This window comes from Rhipicephalus microplus, chromosome 6 (assembly GCF_043290135.1).
Source record: "Rhipicephalus microplus isolate Deutch F79 chromosome 6, USDA_Rmic, whole genome shotgun sequence".
NCBI classification, from domain to species: Eukaryota; Metazoa; Arthropoda; class Arachnida; order Ixodida; family Ixodidae; genus Rhipicephalus; species Rhipicephalus microplus.
Genome location: NC_134705.1, coordinates 81,426,218 through 81,439,573, shown reverse-complemented (window position 1 = coordinate 81,439,573; position 13,356 = coordinate 81,426,218).

Genomic DNA, 13,356 nt, shown 5'->3' with positions numbered 1-13,356 from the left:
AGTTTCCGCTCTAACCACCGATTCGCCACCCGATTTTTCATCAACGTCGTTCTCGTCACGTTCCTGTTCCGACCTTTTCAAGCCAATGCTATCTGACAAGCTCACCTCTGAACAAGTCTCTGCTTTCTGCCGTGTGCTTGCTTCTTATCAGGACATCTTTGACTTCGGCGACCGTATTTTGGGCCAGACATCCGGGGTAACCCATCGCATCGACACCGGTGACGCTCGACCCATTCACTGACGATCCTACCGGTTGTCGGCCCCGGAGCGTGCTATTATACAGCGAGAAGTCGATAAAATGCTTGATAAGGGCATAATCGAACCCTCATCTAGTCCCTGGTCCTCACTCGTTGTACTTGTTAAAAAGAAGGACAATAGCTGGAGATTCTGTGTTGATTACCGCCATCTCAACCATATTACCAAGAAAGATGTATATCCCCTACCGCGCATAGATGATGCACTCGATTGCTTGCACGGTGCCAAATATTTCTCTTCAATAGACCTTCGCTAAGGCTACTGGCAGATCGCTGTGGACGACAAAGACAGAGAGAAGATGGCCTTCGTGACTCCTGATGGACTTTATCAGTTCAAGATGATGCCTTTTGGATTATGCAATGCCCCCGCGACAATTGAGCGCATGATGGACTCTCTCCTTCGAGGCCTGTAGTGGACGATCTGCCTCTGCTATCTTGACGACGTTATTGTTTTTTCGACTACTTTCGACGACCATCTTACCCGCGTGTCCGCAGTGCTTGATGTTTTTCGACGTGCCAACTTGCAACTTAACTCGTCCAAATGCCGCTTTGGGCAACGCCAAATCTGCGTACTCGGCCATCTTGTTAACGCTGCGGGGGTTCAACCAGACGCTGCGAAAGTCCGAGCAGTTCGCGACTTCCCCACACCCCGCTCAGCCAAGGACGTCCGAAGTTTTCTGGGACTGTGCTCCTATTTCCGTCGTTTTGTCGAGAAGTTTGCTGAAGTAGCCCGTCCTCTAACCTGCCTCCTCAAAACGGATGTCGCATTCACCTGGGGCCAACAGCAAGCAAACGCCTTCTTGTCGCTCGTTGACATTCTCACCAATCCACCAGTCCTAGCACACTTCGACCCATCTGCCGCCACGGAGCTTCGTACTGACGCCAGTGGCCACGGCATAGGCGCAGTGCTCGCGCAGCGGCAACAAGGCATGCACCGCGTCGTCGCGTATGCAAGCCGGCTGTTGTCGCGATCGGAACAACAATATTCCATCACAGAACGCGAGTGCTCAGCTCTCGCCTGGGCCATTGCGAAATTCCCACCGTACCTGTATGGCCGACCATTCTCAGTTATTACCGACCACCACGCGCTTTGCTGGCTTTCCTCACTCAAGGACCCTACGGGACGCCTTGGTCGCTGGGAGCTGCGCTTACAAGAGTACACTTTTTCCGTATCGTATAAATCGGGACAACTTCACAAGAATGCCGACTGCTTGTCCCGTTACCCAGTTGATTCCCCTGACACGAGGGAAGATGAGCGAGAGGCCCTCGTTCTTTCAATTACCGACTTCACCGACATAGCTGTTGAACAACGCCGCGAGCCCTCTTTGCGTGCTATTATAAATGGTCTGCACTCTCCCCACCCTGACCACTCCTTACAACTGTTCGTTCTTCACAACGACATCTTGCACCGCTACAACACCCACCCTGATGGTGCTGAGCTTTTACTCGTTTTTCCTGTGCATCTTCGCTCAGACGTTTTGGCCCAGCTGCATGATGCCCCCTCCGCTGGACACCTAGGGGTGTCACGCACGTATGACCGCATTCGCCGCCGATTCTTTTGGCCTGGCCTCTACCGTTCTGTGCGACAGTACGTTGCGGCATGCGACCTCTGCCAGCGCCGCAAGACACCTGCTCGGAGACCTGCTGGTACCCTCCAGCCCATTGAAGTACCAGATGAGCCATTTTTCCGAGTCGGCCTCGATCTTCTAGGACCCTTTCCCGTGTCGGCCACTGGTAATAAGTGGATTGCTATTGCTACCAACTACGCAACGCGGTATGTCGTTACACGCGCCCTCCCCACCAGCTGCTCTACTGATGTAGCCGATTTCCTTCTTCATGACATCATTCTGCGTCATGGTGCTCCTCGTCAGTTGATCACCGACCGCGGCAGCTGTTTTCTATCTAAAGTAGTCGACGAGCTCCTGCGATCCTGCTCTACCCACCACAAGTTCACTACAGCGTACCATCCGCCAACTAACGGCCTCACGGAACGCCTCAACCGTACCTTGACGAATATGTTAGCGATGTACGTCTCCAAGGATCACAAAGATTGGGACATCCACTTACCTTTCGTTACCTTCGCGTACAACAGTTCACGTCATGATACAGCTGGATTTTCCCCTTTTTACCTACTGTTCGGTTATGACCCGCCTTTGCCCATAGACACCATGCTCCAATCTGACGCCCCCTCATCGACTGCTTATGCTCGTGATGCCCTGGCCCGAGCTGACATCGCCCGCCAAGTCGCCCGGGATTGTTTATGTGCCTCGCAGCTTAAACAAAAGAGTGCTTACGATCGCCGGCACCGCGACGTGCAGTACTCTCCGGGGTCACTCGTCTTGCTGTGGTTCCCATCACGTCGTGTTGGTCTCTGCGAAAAACTAATGTCCCGTTACGTTGGCCCCTACCGCGTCATACGCAAGGTGACCAGCGTGACGTATGAGATAGCTCCACTCCATACCACGTCAGTACCAGCTTCAGTCCCGACCGATATAGTGCACGTCTCACGGCTTAAACCATACTTCTCACGCCTCGAGGATTGATCGCACAGTGACGGTGCTTCTGCCGCCGGCGGGTAATGTCACGGGCTAAGTAGATGCCTGAGGATGACGACGACGAAGTGCTGAACGGGAACGTGCTTGGACTACAGCAGCGTCTTACTCATTAGCTTGCCAGTATATTCGCCAGTACGCTTTTGCTCACCAGTGCATACTTTATTCCCCGTAACAATATTTGCCAGCCAACACAATGAATGATGATCACTGATTGCTTGATACGGCCTCCCGTAGAGGTATGGGCGAAACTTGCTGACGGCTCACATAACTGCGAGACACTCTTTCTCAGTCTCTGAGTAATTGAACTCAGCATCCGCTAGAGTACGGCTCACGTAAGCGATGACCTTTTCTTCCCAGTTCTGCCACTGAACGATAATGGCGCCGAGACCAATGATACTCGCGTCGGTATGTATGTCTGTATTGGCCTCTTCATCAAAATGGGCGAGTATTGGAGGAGACTTTAAACGGCATCGCAACTCTGAGAAATCTGCTTCTTGTTCTTCTCGCCAAGAGAATGGTACACTCTCTTTCGTTAGCCTTGTCAAAGGCTCAGCGACCTTAGCAAAGTTTTCAACAAACGTCTGTAGTAGGCACATAGTCCTAGGAATCGTCTGACAGCCTTTTTGTCTTGCGGTTTCAGAAAAGTTTCAACTGCTGCAATCTTTTCCGGGTCTGGGCGGACCCCTTCCGCACTAACTATGTGCTGGAGGAACCGAAGCTGACAAAATCCAAAGTGACACTTTCCCGGTTTGATGGTTAGTGCTGCCACGCGAATGACATCCAGTACCATTCTCAGTTGGAGGATGTGCTGCTTGAACGTAGAGGAAAAAACCGCTGCATCGTTGAGACAGATGAGACACGATTGCCACTTGAGTCCGGAGTGTCCGGAGTCCGGAGTGCCACTTGAGTGTCCATCATCCTGTGGAATGTAGCAGGAGCAGAGCACAAACCGAAACGGAGCACTTTGAACTCGTATTCACCTTTTCACATAAGAAAAAAAAAACACTGCCATGATGGGCTGCGCGCGGGAGTGCGAGCGCTAAGGGCGCAGCCTTGTCAATGTATTGTTGAGGGGGGACGCCAATTCACACAGCCCAAAGATGACTATGGCGGCGCCCAGGGAGGCGTTTTTGAAAAGGTCTATAGTCCATCTTACGTCACAAACGCCATCTTCTCGCGATCTCATTCGTCCACCTTGATCGGCCAATATCAACTTTTCAAGTCTAATCATGAAAAGAAGTGAGTATATTGTAACTTATCCAAGGAATCATCGATACGCGGAAGTGGGTAAGCATCACGCTTTGTGATTTGGTTCAGCTTTCTGTAGTATACGCAAAATAGCAGAGTATTGTCCTTCTTTTCGACTAGCACTATCGGTGATGCCCACGGACTGTTGTATGGCTGGATTACGTCATCGTTGAGCATTTCCTGCCCTTGGTTTTTGATGGCTTCCCTTTCTTTTGGTGCTACTCGGTATGGGCGCTTATGCACAGGTCTCACGTGTTCCTCGACCATGATGCGGTGTTTGCGACGGGTGTACGTCCGACTTTGGACGAGGTGGAGAAGCACTTGGCGAACTCTCTGATGAGGTCAGTAATCTGTTGTTTCTGAGATTACGAGAGCCCTCTGTCAATGTCTACTGATTGGAGTACATTATATACTGTCTCTGAAGCTTTATCAAGAGTGCGAACATCTGAGACTTGCACGTACTCATGCAGCGATGCTACAGATGTTCCTTTCGTGATATGCTGCAGCTCATATCCAAAGTTAGTTAATAGGACATACGCACATCCATCACGAAAGCTCACCAGGCCTCTTGCTACGCATAGTCCTTTTTATAGTAGCAGTCCGATGTTTCCATCCGCCAATCTGTCGGAGTCGCGGAGAACTTCACTCCTCACAAGAACGGTCACACTGGAACGTGGCGGCACGGTTACATCTTCGTCCACAATGCGGAGAGGTAGAGCGATTGTTGTCTCCGCATGACAGATGGCGACGGCATTTTCTGTAGAAAACGATACCTGGGACTCTTGCAAGTCGATGACTGCATTGTTTGTTCACAAGCAGCCCATGCCTTTAATCAGTTCACGGGAGCATTCAGGAAGCACAATAAAGCTGCCGACATACACGAATCCTTTTATTCTTATCCTTGCGGTGCATAACCTCACGGGACTAACTAAGTTCCCTCCAGCGGTACGTATCTGAGATCCGGTCCATTCAGCTGTCACTTACTTCAGCCTTTTTGCGAGAGCATTAGTGACAACGAAATAGTGTGCACCAGTGTCTATTAGCGAAATGGCCTCGACGTCATCGATCGTGACTAATATCTCGGAGGTAACGTCGCTACTACAGCACTTGTCCGTCATTGAGTAACCATTGCTGTCCCGTCGGGCTAACAGTGAAGGGTCTTCAGTTGTCTGTATATCAGTGGTCTCACCTTCAGAGGACGCTGGATCTAGTTTTCCCGCTGCGGGCTAGGTGAACGTGCTCTTCGTATATTTCATGACGAACGAGGACTCGGCGACCAACACAAATCGGTGCTGTGTAACGTGACTACCATTGTCGCGCGTGTCTTGAGGTGAGTAGCGCGAAGACAAGTACTCTTCCATTTCGTAGGGCTGTTCACCGTTCCGCGGGCATGGTGCATTGGCTGGAAAAAGACGAAGCCCCGCTCGACGATTCTGGCACGCCCGGTAAAAGTGACCTGCTTCTCCGCAGTGGTAGCAGAGGAGCCGCCTGTCTACTATCCGCCATACATCGCTCTTACGTGGTCGTGCTTCCGGAATTGGTAGCGGCGTACTCGGAGAACACGTCGGAGGCATCACAGCAGTCGTAGCCGTTTGATTCATGCGTCCGAGGTCCTGTCGTACAACTTGCGCGTACGGCAACTGAGGTGCTGGCTCCGGTTGTGCGCGCTGTAGCACTTGAGGTTGTGATTGAAGAACCGCTTGCCACACTTCTTCGCGCACAACGTCGGCAAGCGGGGACATTGCTGGATGACCTTGAGTCATTTGTATTTCCTAAAGTTCTTCCCTTACGACAGCCCTCACCATTTCACGCAAGAGGTAAATGTTACTCGCGAGGACTGTCGACGCCGCGCTGACAGACGAGACGCTTACGTCCCTGTTGTATTGGCGAGCGCGCTGCTGCAGGGTCTTTTCTCTCATTGTCGCCTCTGATCTGAACTCAGCAAGAGAGCGGGGTGGATTACGCACTAGGCCTGCAAAATCCTCCTCCTTCACTCCACGCATCAGGTGCCGCAACTTCTTTTCCTCAAACATGTTCGGGTCGGCCCGGCAGAACAGTTGGGAAATGTCTTCAACGTACATGGTGACGCTCTCGTTGTTCCGTTGGTTTCGCGTCTGAAGAGTGGCCTCTGCCTTTTCTTTGTGGTCCGTGTTTGGGTACGTAGCAAGGAACTCCCTTCACATGTCGTCCAACGACAATAAGGACGCTTCGTGGTTTTTGAACCACGTACGCGCAGAATCTGGCAGTGCCACATCGACGCAGCGAAGTTTCCTGTCTTCGTCCCAACCGTTCATTCAGTCTGGCAACGCGTTAGAACCCGTCGAGCCAGACCTCAGAATCATCAAAAATATCACCATTGAAGACCTCTGGTATTCAGGGCGGGTCCCCGACGATATGAAATGGAAATGAAGTCGCTTGGGCGGCCATTGCAAGGGCTCCGAAACTTACGGCTTCTACTGGTCGCGAAGAATCGAAGAGGGCACCAAACTCGGGCGGCTCACCTCTTAAGCGGTGACTCGTGCGTTGGTGTACGAGAGTCAACTGCACTGGCTCCAACCTTCGGGGTTCTGGGCTTTGTTCCCTAACCTTAGATTGCCTTGCAATCATACCCAGCGCCTCCACCAGTTTGTAACGAACAAATAGAACGCCGAAAGCTAAAACAACTATTTATTTATGGCCAACTTGTGCCCGTCAACTAAATACACAAACGTTGTCCTGAGCTCGCTAGTGAAAAACCTCGTCAACATGTTCTTTATGCGTTTCGCCGCATGCCACTCGTTCGAAAAACCGCCAGCGTTCATCTTCCAGCGCATGGTGGGGCGGCACGTGCAGCCATCGTTGCATGGCGCGTTTAGCTTGGCACGTTTGGCTTGTCAGTTGATGTGGCAGAATTCTTAAGGGCAGGAAGTGGCTCAAGACTTCGGTAGGTGCCTAACAACATGCGGCAATATACGTACGTACTACTAGAGCCTTTAGAAAATTCAGTCTCGCAGCATGGCTCGGTACCACTTCAGCCATATCTTGTTCATTCCTGCGAGGTGGCGGCCACAGCGGGAAGCAACAACGCACGTCGACAATATCTGGCGAAAACCTCGAGCGGCTTGCGTAGGTTTCACTGATTCCCGACAGCTTCTCTCAAGAGAGTGCTGACGCCTGTTGTTCCAGGCACAGCCTGTATGGCTCTTAAGCCACACGTCGCAGCGCAGCTTCACGCTGCATTGCGAATCTTACAGCGATTCGTGTTCCAGAAGCGCGTGATGGGGGCTAGTTGGTAAGACAGTTTAGGAAAATTATAACTGCGCTAAAAACAAGACACAAGAACGAAGAGGAGAGGACGATCATGGACTGAAAACTGGTTTATTCGAAATGTGCACCACCCTCTTTGAAACAAGCTTAACGCATGCGCATTGACAAACATGAGCACGAGACAAGTTCCAAGGCTTCTATCTACTAAAAATGAAATCACGCTCTTTTCTGCGAAGATAAACGGATGAGTCACTGACGCACTTATCAGGCCCATATTAAGCTATTCAAGATACCTCTAAGATCTCTCTTTCTCTTGGCTCGCCCTAGTGCCTTGGTATTGCTAAAGATAGGCTTGAATTCATGCATGCATGAACCACAAAGAACTGGTCTATAGATGCCCCCCACTCCCGTCTTTTAAAGAACTAGCATGCTCCATCAAACGCATATTATTACAACTTTCAGTCTGAACCGCAGACACAATTTCACAGGTCAGGCAGAACTCTTAAACCACTCCCGCTATACAGCGCACATATGCACGTCTGCGCTTAACACCATATCTTCCTTTGTTTACTTTGCTCACGTTCAACATGCCGCACGAACGCGCCAACTTGCAAGGCGCGGAAAAAACCAAATGGACCCCGTATCTCTCCACCGAATTTTAATGCCATGCAATACCTTGTGTAGGTACGGCGTCATTTTGATCTTCCGCCTTTCAATGTTCTCCGATTCTTTTTCTTCACTTGCTCTTGCGTTATCGTCAGCGTTCATAGTACAATGGCATACGGCCCTCAAAAGTTAATCTGCTACAGCCTGAAGCAGCGTCTGCGGAATACCTGCAGTTCGGAGACAACTCACTTGTGAACAACAACTACCTTTGACTTTGTGGTGAAACGGTTTGGTCAAAGATGACCACAAGCATAATGCTATGCCTGTCTTCCCAAGCTTCGAGTGAGAGAAATCAAAAAGAAATAAGGCACTGTTTGTTCGTGCGTGGTGAGTACAACCAGCAGACGTGCTTGCTGTTATTGAAAGCCAACATTAAATCTAAAAAACTGCTCAGAACCATCATGAAGCATTCCAAAAATAAAATGGAACTTAGTTGCTGTGACAATAAAGCACTGAAAAATACACTTCGCTATCTTTTGAGGTCATTTTTAAAGTCTGTTTCTAGGAGCGTTAAGAAAGGATATGCATATCGATTGAATGATATGATTATTATGTAGATACAACGCCCCAGAACTACGTTATAAATATGAGAGACACCGTAGTGGAGGGCTCCGGGAATTGAAACAACCTTAGTTTCTTCAACGTATACCTAAATCTGAGCACACGGGCCTATAGCGTTTTCGCCTCCATCGGCAATGCAGCCATCGCTGCCATGATTCAACACCGCGACCTGCGGGTCAGCAGCCGAGTACCTTAGCCACTAAACTACAGTGGCGGGGCACATCTACGTATCTCTTGAGACGAAGAATATAATCGTCTGTGGGAACACGAGAAAACGAACACTCCACATCTGCTAAATTTATCTCAGCAAGCACTCGCGCCACACAAGTGGACAGGTATGCCTGAGCCCAAGCCCGAACCTCCGCTCCTATTTCACATTTAAACATCCTCTTTTCAACCCTTGGTGGAACAAATGGTCTCGACACAAGCCAATTACACGTGTGGGCTTACATCGCCACAACCAATCACGAAAACACTTTTATAACAGGAACTGCATTGGTAAATATCACGTTATAAAGTACAACACGAGAGCGGATAGGTTCTCCGCGTCACACTCGCTATCATACCATGCCGACCTCCGTCGGTAGGACCCCGCCGCGGTGGTCTAGTGGTTAAGGTACTCGGCTGCTGACCCGCAGGCCGCAGGTTCAATTCCCGGCTGCGGCGGCTGCATTTACGATGGAGGCGGAAATGTTGTAGGCCCATGTACTCAGATTTGGTTGCACGTTAAAGAACCCCAGGTGGTCAAAATTTCCGGAGCCCTCCACTACGGCGTCTCTCATAATCAAATGGTGGTTTTGGGACGTTAAACCCCACAAATCAAATCAATCTCCGTCGGTAGCCATTCTCACGCTCGAGCTTCGTCAGCTCTTTCATTTAATGCTGCTTAGTCAAAGCCTCCTTAAAAGCAGTGAGTATACACCGTTGGGCTCTGTGCTCTTACCAGGTGTGCATGCGACAGCGAGGCGCCCGACATCCTAACAACACTCGGTAATGACGTACAGCAGGGAAGGATATGCTTGTCTTCATGCCGCAATTATGGTCAGCCCAGTGGTCGCGTTCCCGTGGCATTCTCAACACACGTGCATGCCAAGAATGGCTTAAACTCAGATGGTGGCGCCTGGCCTGCTTCTTGCCAGACGCTCTTCCGAGTAAGCCTTCCCCTTCTAGTCCCAAAGCGGGCGACCTTGATGGCTCCGCTCGTGAACCGTGTGTACGACGGAGTCTCCTTTATTTCTCGTGAGCAGGTCTCCCACGTTCGCCTTCGCGGAACCGATCAGCTTCCTTTGTTGACGCGTCATGAACCGGCTCCACACTCTGCATCATTCGTATTATTTGCGCAACACACAATACGCCGCTAAAGGTTACCTCATACTAACTTCTCCCCTCGCAAGAGTGTTACTGGACACTTGATCTCCAGTAGCGTGGTACAAAAAAACTAACAAAAAATCACTCAAAATAAACTAACTCTCGGTGCGCGCACATGCGTGAACCAACTTTCACTTCAATCTCAACAAGATAACTTTCGTGTTCTTTTGCGAAATAGACGTAGTGACACATACACATAATGCTCATATGGTCCTTCGAAAGAAAACACGCTAGTTACGCACAACAATGAAGAAGGCACTCAGAATGAAGTCCACAGCGCCAGTCATTTCGCGTGAGCTTGAAACAGGGCACACGCACCGTGCATAGTCCTGCTGTATACTGTCTCTTAAATTCACCACACCACATGGTCGTTGTGCCAACACGTGAGACCCACTCCATGCACCCTCCAGACCCCACATGACACACTCAAAGAGAGCGACGGACCCAGCGCTATAGGTATACTTTATTCTCAACGGATCGCACCAAAAAAAATTGTAATAAACTTACTTCGCAAACGCTACCATATTTTATCTACAAAATAATTCCTACACACCACAACTACTACACCTAAAAGCAGTTCTACCACTTAAAGGCAGTATCGCATCTCAACAACAACCACACAAAAAAAATTGCTTAGTACAATAACAATCACTTTCACATCATGCCGGAAATATTAGTCTGTTCGACCCACTTTAACATCACGCATAACACCTTAACGTGCAATGCAAACTACTGTACAGTTTTTCAATCCACAGCAACGACTTCAGTGGCTACATATCAACAACGGTCAGATCTGCAACGAAGCAGAGGGTGCTAAGAATCTCTGGATCTGGACAGGCCGCCATTGGAACCTCGATTTTCTAACGTTTAACGCTAGAACCTCATCTAGTGAGGGAAGTCTACCTATACTATTCGAGAAGCTAGAGGGTGTTAAATAGGATAATATAGGGCTCAGTGAGGTTAGAAGCACAGATGAGGCATATACGGTGCTACAGAATGGGCACCTCCTTTGCTATCGGAGCTTGGCTGAGAGAGCAGAACTAGGAGTGGCGTCCCTAATTCACAGAAACGTAGCTGGCATTATAGAGAAATACTATAGCAATAATTAAAGGGTGGTAGATATCGTAATAAAACTGTATAAGAGATACAAGACGAAGGTGGTACAGGCTTACGCGCCTGCAACCAGCCATGATGACTCTTCCTTTGAAAGCTTCTATGAAGACGTGGAATCGGCAATGAGTACGGTAAAAGCACAGTATGCTATACTGATGGCATACCTAAATGCGAAAATGGGGAAGAAGCAGGCTGGAGACCAGGCAGTAGAAGATTATGGCATCGGCACTAGAAACGCAAGAGGAAAGCTACTAGTAGAATTCGCAGAACGCAATAAACTACAAATGTTGAATACCTTCTACCGAAAACGAGGAAATTGCAAGTGGACATGGAGGAGCCCTAATGGCGAAAATAAGAACAAAATAGACTTTATATTGAGTGAACACCCAGGCATCGTGAAGGATGTGGAAGTGGTTGGCAAGGTACGACGCAGTGACCATAGAATGGTACTGTCTCGAATTCGCCTAGACTTGAAGAAGCAACCACAGAAACTGATACGCATGAAGCCAATCAATGAGCTAGCACAGAGAGGGAAAGTGCAGGAATTCAGAGTCTCGCTTCAGAACAGGCACTCGGCTATAATTGAGAAAACCAACCTTAGCGTAGATACAATGAATGATAATCTGACGAGTATCATTACGGAGTGTGCAGTGGAAGTTTGAGGCAAAGTTGTTAGACAGGACACTGGCAAGCTTTCTCAGTAAACAAAGAATTTCATTAGGAAGCGTCAAATTATGAAAGTCTCAAGTACAACAGACAAAATAGAACTGGCAGAGCTTTCGAAGTTGATTATGAGGCGTAAGGTTGCGATGTAAGACGGTATAACATGGAGAGAATAGAACACGCTCTGAAAAACGGAGGAAGCGTCGAAGCAGTGAAGAGAAAACTTCGGATAGGCAAAAATCGGATGTATGCACTAAGGGACAAAGAAGGCAAAATAACTACCAATATAGATAGGATAGTCGAAATAGCTGAGGAGTTTTACAGAGATCAGTAAGGTAGCCCGGTCAACCACGATCCTAATACTGCAAGAAATGGCAGTAACCCAGATGACACCCCTCCAATAATGATAGAAGTCAGAAAAGCTTTGGAGAGCATGCAAAAAAGCAAAGCTGCTGGTGAGGATCAGGTAACATTAGATCTGCTGAAAGATGAAGGACAGATTGTGTTACAAAAACTAGCCACCCTGTTTAAGCGGGGTCTCCTGACGGAAAGAGTACCAGAGTCTTGGAAGATTGCTAACATCATCTTACTACACAACAAAGGAGATGACAAAGACTTGAAGAATTAGAGGCCGATCAGCTTGCTCTCTGTAGTATACAAGCTATTGACAAAGGTAATTGCTAGCAGAGTAAAGAAAACATTAGAATTATATCCACCAAAGGAACAAACAGGACTCAACAACCGACCACATTCATACTATCAATCAGGTAATGGAGATATGCCCAGAATATTACCAACCACTATACATAGCCTTCATAGATTACGAGAAAGCGTTTGCTTCAGTAGAAATATCAGTCGTCATGCAGACACTGTGGAATCAGAGCGTCGATGAAGTATATATAAACATCCCGGAAGAAATCTACAGGGGATCAACTGCTACCAGAGTACTTCATAAAGAAAGCAACAGAATACCAATCAAGAAGGGTGTAAGGCAGGGGGACACAATCTCCCCAATGCTATTTACCTCGTGCTTACAGGAGGTTTTCAGAAGCCTAGAAAGGGAACAGTTAGGGATAAGAGTTAATGGAGAATACCTATGTAACCTGCGCTTCGCCGATGACATTGCATTGCTGAGTAACTCAGGGGACAAATTGCAACTCATTATCACGGAGTTAGACAAGGAGAGCAGAAAAGTGGGTCTTAAAATTAATTTGCAGAAAACGAAAGTAATGTACAACAACCTCGGAAAGGAAGGGCGCTTCGAGATAGGTCATAGTGCACTTGAAGTTGTAAAAGACTATGTCTACTTAGGGCAGGTAATAACTGCAGAGCCTAACCACGAGATTGAGGTAACTAGAAGAATAAGAATGGGGTGGAGCCCATTCGGCAAGCACACTCAAATTATGACAGGTAGATTGCCACTATCCCTCAAGAGGAAGGTATATAACAGCTGTATCTTGCCGGTACTTAGCTACGGAGCTGAAACCTGGAGACTTACAAAGAGGGTACAGCTTAAATTGAGGACGACGCAGCGAACAATGGAAAGAAAAATGGTAGGTGTAACCTTAAGAGACAAGAAGAGAGCAGAGTGGATTAGGGGACAAACGGGGGTTAAGTATGTCATAGTTGAGATAAAGAAGAGGAAATGGACATGGGCCGGGCGTGTAGCGCGTAGACAGGAT